At 42.4% G+C, this 7,231-nt stretch overlaps 1 non-coding gene across 1 annotated transcript; it reads right to left on the bottom strand.

Annotated features, from left to right (window-relative positions):
* Positions 1-532: 532 nt before the first annotated feature.
* Positions 533-640, bottom strand: LOC138084820 (U6 spliceosomal RNA). Its single transcript, XR_011145229.1, has one exon. It is a non-coding gene; the product is annotated as a U6 spliceosomal RNA (small nuclear RNA).
* Positions 641-7,231: the final 6,591 nt, after the last annotated feature.

The following is a 7,231-nucleotide window of genomic DNA, read 5'->3' on the forward strand; positions in this document are numbered from 1 at the left end:
CATCAGAACTGATTCAAATGAATTCTTTTTAACGGCTGAGTAATACTCCATTGTGTATATGTACCACAGCTTTCTTATCCATTCATCTGCTGATGGACATCTAGGTTGTTTCCATGTCCTGGCTATTATAAACAGTGCTGCGATGAACATTGGGGTACATGTGTCTCTTTCAATTCTGGTTTCCTCGGTGTGTATGCCCAGCAGTGGGATTGCTGGGTCATAAGGTAGTTCTATTTGCAATTTTTTCAGGAATCTCCACACTGTTCTCCATAGTGGCTGTACTAGTTTGCATTCCCACCAACAGTGTAGGAGGGTTCCCTTTTCTCCACACCCTCTCCAGCATTTATTGCTTGCAGATTTTTGGATCGCAGCCATTCTGACTGGTGTGAAGTGGTACCTCATTGTGGTTTTGATTTGCATTTCTCTGATAATGAGTGATGTTGAGCATCTTTTCATGTGTTTGTTAGCCATCTGTATGTCTTCTTTGGAGAAATGTCTATTTAGTTCTTTGGCCCATTTTTTGATTGGGTCAAAAAATATGGAACGCTTCACGAATTTGCATGTCATCCTTGCGCAGGGGCCATGCTAATCTTCTCTGTATCATTCCAATTTTTAGTATATGTGCTGCCGAAGCGAGCACTAACTTATTCTTAATATTAAAGAATGAGAATGAGTTATTTCAATTTAATTCAAACCAATCTTATATTCCTAAAAGAGCCGTGGTCAGGCACTATATACAAACAGCTACACTATGCAAGGGAGTTTACACTTTTATCTAATATAATTCCCCCAAAGTAGACATAACTATTCTCACTCTCAGGAGGGAAACTTAGAGAGGTTGCTCAGAGCTACTAGGACCTCTGCGTTATGCAATGACGTGGGACACCATTTCCATGGTAGTCTAAACAAACGCTACTCCCTAGAATTATGTTCCAGGACACAGAATGCAAAAGGAATGGCATCCTGGAGCTGTGCAAGGCTGTCGTTCTGGAGCTCATAGAGTCAAGTGTTGTAATTCTTCTCCTCCTGAGTTTAGTGATTCTTTAGTCCACATAAAGAGATTAGCCTCTAGCATGATGCCAACTCTCTTTGCTTCCAGTGAATTACATAAGTGAAGTGATGATCAAAGGTTTGTTTTAAATTGTTTGAGCACTAGGGTGGGGAAGCCGAGCATAGACAATGCTTAGCATCTTCATTTAAGTAATGAGCTTCCAGTCACGTGCACTATCAGACCACACTGCCCAGGCCATTCCTTGCAGTTCAGAAAGGGTTAGGGAACAGCACTCCACATGGGCGATCACCTGGCAGTGGGAAAAGAGCAAAAGTGGAAGAGAGCTCTGTTCAGATCCTGAGTTTGCCACTTGTTAGTGCGTTCTTGGATAACTTTGATATACAGTAAGTTCTCCTATACCTCAGTTTTATCTTCTGAAGAAATGGCCCTTTTGCTTGGACCAGGATACCTTAAATTTATGGTTTGTGTGCGTGCATGGTCAGTCATCTTCGTCACTCTGTGACTATGGACTCTTTGTGACCCTGTGGCCTGTAGCCCACCAGACTCCTCTGTCCAGGGGATTTGCCTGGCAAGAATGCTGGAGTGGGTTGCCATGCTGTCCTGCAGGAGATGTTTCTGACCCAGGGCTGGAACCCACATCTCCCATGTCTCCTGCATTTGTGGATGGATTCCGTACTGCTAAGCCCCCTGGGGAAGCTCCAGTCAAGCACTATAATTCAGTGCTTTAAAAAGTGTATAAAATGTTTGTACCATCTCAAGAAATTCTTAAGTTACATAGGTAATTTTAAAATTTCCTTTATTCTGAATCAGTTTTAACAATCACTTTCTTCAGTTGTAAATCACGGTTTAATCAAGTGCACAATTCTATACTTTAATCACTTCTACTAATTTTTATTTATTTATTCTAAATTTAGTTTTTAACTGGAGGAAAATTGCTTTACAATGTTGTGTTGGTTTCTGCTGTACAACAACGCTAATAGTTCTACTGGTCTTTAAAGTCAATATCCTTTCCATTATACTCCTCTGTTCCTCATTTTTAACTCATTTTAAAAGTTTAAGACAATGTGTATTTCATACACGCTTCGGTGATTGTAAATACTCAGTCAAGTTTTCCGTGATTCTGGTCTATCCCGTCTTTCACTCTGATGGCAGCACAGGGTGTCTGCAAATATGCTGGTTCCTACACGAGGGCCAGTGTCCACACATACACACTCCTCTCTCTTCCCTTTGGCTGTTCAAGACTCCCAATGCCATCTTGGAGAGCCCTGTGCTTCAAGAATCAATCAAAGTTTCAGCAGATGTGCTGGCAGCCACACAAGCTCATTTCCTGTACCTCTTAGCCCACAGTCCCAAAAAGGAAGCACAGCCCCTAATGGACTTTATTTGTAATTAAAAGACAAGGATATTGTGGTGGGAAGAGTTTTCTCTTCCTTACTAGGGCCACTTGCTGGCCTTTTATTCATTTTTTAATGTGAGTTTAATTCCCATTGATGCGGGTGATGATTGTTGGTCAAATACCACTCCTGCATCTGAGTCAGCATGGCATTCTCCCCTGTTGTCCCTGCGGTAAACACGGGGAAACTGAAAGGCAGGATGAGTTCACCTCTGAAGTCCTATTTGGTGCACAGTTTGAGCCCGAGGACCAACCACGCAGGAGGCCTGGGGTGTTTTCAGTTGGGCACAGCCATGAAAGTGTTGTGTGTATTTTTCCCCTTTGGTGGAAAAATGATGGCTTTGCTTTCTTGAAGCATTCCTGCTGACTTATTCATGGAACCCAAAGAGGGTGACATCCAAGGAGGGCAGCATGCAGCCTTCTGTTTCCCAGCCAGACACAGGGTTTGGCAAAGTGCGAGAGTTGGAGGGAGGCGGGACTGCCCAGTGCAGTAGGTGAGAGAAGAGTTGGCCAAAAGGTAGGAAAGACTTGAAACCAAAATCCACACTCTGATGTGCGGGGCCTCCCAGTGAGAAAAAACACTCACCAAACACCCACATACTTATTTGGGTTGGAAGAGGGTATGCAGTGCCCAGGAGGCTGTTGAAACAGAGAACTGACCCCCTTTGATGGGCTGGAAGAGCTGTGGAAAGCTGGGGCAGGGGCTGGGAGGAGGGACGAAGTGGAAGGTACCCAAGGCAAGGCTGTGGATACTTGGCCCCAAAAGCCCATTTTGCAGGTTTGCTTGGGATGAAACTGTACGTTGTGCCTTGTGTGGGTGGTGGATGGAGAAACTTATGAGAAGAAGGGATCTATGACTTTCCTAGGGAGCCAGACAGACTTAGGTTTGAATTCAAGCCCCACCACTTATGACCATTGAAACCTTGGGAGAAAAATCACTTAACTTGTCTGGACCTTGGTTTCTTAGCCAGTAAAATGGGAATAAAATTGTGTTTTTTTGTTTTTTTTCCCAGTGAGCATTAAATTTGGCCTTGGTGTACTGGCCCTAACCAGCTTTCCATACACAGCTGCCATCTTTCCATATGTTTGATGATGGGTCAAATATAAAGAGGAAAGCCTAAGATAATGGTTTCAGAACATCTCATTGTGGCTGTAAATCCTAGTTCTACCTTGCACTAGCTTTGTGACAGAGTAATTTTCTTAACCTCACAAAACTGCAATTTCTTTTATCACAGAAAAATTATCACAATAATATGTATCTTATACTGTTATCAAGAGTTGAGATAATACATAAAAAGCCCTTAGCATAGTATTTTACTAAGCAAGTATAGTTAGGTTTCTTAAGTGTTCAGTTCATTTCATTTCAGTTCAGTTCAGTTGCTCAGGCATGTCTGACTCTTTGCAGTCCCATGGACTGCAGCATGCCAGGCCTCCCTGCCCATCGCCAACTCCCAGAGTTTACTCAAATTCATGTCCACTGAGTCAGTGACACCATCCAACCATCTAATCCTCTGTCATCCCCTTCGCCTCCTGCCTTCAACCTTTCTCAGCATCAAGGTCTTTTCAAATGAGTCAGTTCTTCATATCAGGTGACCAAAGTATTGGAGTTTCAGCTTTAGAATCAGTCCTTTCAATTAATATTCAGGACTGAGTTCCTTTAGGATGGACTGGTTGGATCTCCTTGCAGTCCAAGGGACTCTCAAGAGTCTTCTCCAATGCCACAGTTCAAAAGCATCAATTCTTTGACACTTAGCTTTCTTTATAGTTCAACTCTCATATCCATACATGACTACTTGAAAAACCATGCTTCTGCTGCTAAGTCGCTTCAGTTGTGTCCAACTCTGTGTGATCCCCACAGATGGCAGCCCACCAGGCTCTCTCAGCCCTGGGATTCTCCAGGCAAGAACATTGGAGTGGGTTGCCATTTCCTTCTCCAGTGCATGAAAGTGAAAAGTGAAAGTGATGTCACTCAGTCATGTCCAACTCTTAGCGACCCCATGGACTGCACCCTACCAGGCTCCTCTGCCCATGGGATCCTCCAGGCAAGAGTACTGGAGTGGGCTGCCATTGCCTTCTCCATATCTTTGACTAAATGGACCTTTGTTGGCAAAGTAATGTCTCTACTTTTTAACATGCTGTATAGAACTTCCATGGGGTCGCAAAAAGTCGGACACGACTGAGCGACTTCATTTTCACTTTCATAGAACTTTCGGTCAGAACTTTTCTTTCAAGGAGATAGCGTCTTTTAATTTCATGGCTGCGGTCACCATCCGCAGTGATTTTGGAGTCCAAAAAAATAAAGTATGTCATTGTTTCCGTTGTTTCCCCATCTATTTGCCACGAAGTGATGGGACCGGATGCCATGATCTTAGTTTTCTGAATGTTGAGTTTTAAGCCAACTTTTTCACTGTCCTCTTTCACTTTCATCAAGAGGCTCTTTAGTTCTTCTTTGTTTTCTGCCATAAGGGTGGTGTCATCTGCATATCTAAGGTTACTGATATTTCTCCCAGAAATCTTGATTCCAGCTTGTGTTTCATCCAATCCAGTATTAACTCCCAGAACTTGTTCAAACTCATATCCATTGAGTCAGTAATGCCATCCAATCATCTCATCCTCTGTCATACCTTTCTCTTCCTGCCTCAATCTTTCCCAGCATCAGGGTCTTTTGCAATGAGTCAGTTATTTGCATCAGGTGGCCAAAGTACTGGAACTTCAGCCTCAGTATCAGTCCTTCCAATGACGTATTGGTAGATAGCAGGTAAATATATAAATATATATATTTCAAGTCCAGGCATCGAACCTGGGTCTCCTGCATTGCAGGCAGATTCTTTACCACTGAACCACTGGAAAATGCATATAAATACTAATATATATGTGTGTTGTGTGTGTGTGTGTGTGTGTGTGTGTGTGTGTGTGTGTGTATACAGTAGATATCAGGTAGCCTGAGTTGGTATCAGGGATTACTAAGTTTTCACTTATTTAAATACAAAACAAGTATCACTTTCTAGATCGTATCTCCTTGAGCATAGGGACCATGCCTTCATCTGTGGCTTGGCACAAGTTTTACATTGACTAAATGCCTTTCAAACCAATGCAAAAAATAATGCAGTAGCTCCAGGGTAAGGTCAAAGATATAACTCTTATTTGATAATCCCTGGAGGATTTTCACCTTGAAACAAAATGGAAAATTGGTTCAGTTTTTGGATAGAGCATCACTCAGGGTAATCAGAACTGGAACTAAAAAGCCAAAGTGGCAGAAAACACAGGAAAGTTACTGCTTGGCATGGATCAACAATTTGGGCCTGGGAAGGCAGGGAGTGGACTTGCCTTTCTAATTAGGTTTGACTTGGGCTAATACTGAAGTGAGCTTTTGTTTCCTGAGGAGACACCAGCTGGGAGGTACTCCAGGAACGTGCTGGGTGGCAGAGTGAAGTCAGCCTGATATAACACATTTTCTCTGGGTGATCCATAAATAGAAGGTTCACACGTGGACACATGAGACCAGTCTATAAACTTAGCTCTGACGCAGAATGTCCAGAGAAGTTAGACTCTTGAGTCACTCTGGATAACAGTTCAAACCCAGACTCAGCTACTAGCTCGCTGTGTGGCCTTACACAAAATTTCAGCTTTCCTGAGGCTCATTTTTCTCTCAATCTAGAAAGTGCAGATGGATAAGATATACCTCAAGAGGTTGTTGTGAAAGATAAAAAGCAAATCAGCTAAGAGATTATATTGACTTTTATTACAGAAACCTTAGAATAACACCAAATTCATTACACCATGTACTGATTTAGGGAAGAACTCCCTAAATAAGAGACTGATTGTTTACTTAATTTTTGTAACCATACCAATGGATAGTCAGACCCCTTGCTGCTACCCTTTCCACCCTACCCCAATGGTTGTCTTAAAACATACTCCAGACAGCTCCTCCTAAAGCATAAAGTTGCCAAACCATTCTAAAAGTTAGAAATTTATCTTTGTGACCTACAGAATAAAGCCTAGACTTGCCAGCAAGGTAGTCAAGGCATTCTACTTCTAGTCTCCACAGATGCTTGAGTTCAGTTCAGTTCAGTCGCTCAGCCATGTCTGACACTTTGTGACCCCAAGGACTGCAACACGCCAGGCCTCCTTGTCCATCACCAACTTCCAGAGTTTACTCATACTCATGTCCATTGAGTCGGTAATGCCATCCAACCATCTCATCCTCTGTCGTCCCCTTCTCCTCTCACCTTCAATCTTTCTTAGCATTAGGGTCTTTTCAAATGAGTCAGCTCTTTGCATCAGGTGACCAAAGTATTGGAGCTTCAGCTTCAGCATCAGTCCTTCCAATGAACATTCAGGCCTGATTTCCTTTAGGATGGACTGGTTGGATCTCCTTGCAGAACAAGGGATTCTCAAGAGCCTTCTCCAACACCACAGTTCAAAACCATCAATTCTTCAGTGCTCAGCTTTCTTCATAGGCCAACTCTCACATCCATACATGACTACTGGGAAAGACAAATGGATAAGAAAGCTGTGGTACATATACACAAAGGAATATTACTCAGCAATTAAAAAGAATACATTTGAATCAGTTCTAATGAGGTGGATGAAACTGGAGCCTACTATACAGAGTGAAGTAAGTCAGAAAGAAAAACACCAATACAGTATACTAATGCATATATATATAAGAATTTAGAAAGATGGTAATGATAACCCTGTATGCAAGAAAGCAAAAGAAACACAGATATATAGAACAGTCTTTTGGACTCTGAGGGAGAAGGCAAAGGTGCAATGATATGGAAGAATGGCATTGAAACATGTAAATTATCATATGTGAAACGAAT

The sequence above is a fragment of the Capricornis sumatraensis genome, chromosome 8, assembly GCF_032405125.1.
Source record: "Capricornis sumatraensis isolate serow.1 chromosome 8, serow.2, whole genome shotgun sequence".
Lineage (NCBI taxonomy): Eukaryota > Metazoa > Chordata > Mammalia > Artiodactyla > Bovidae > Capricornis > Capricornis sumatraensis.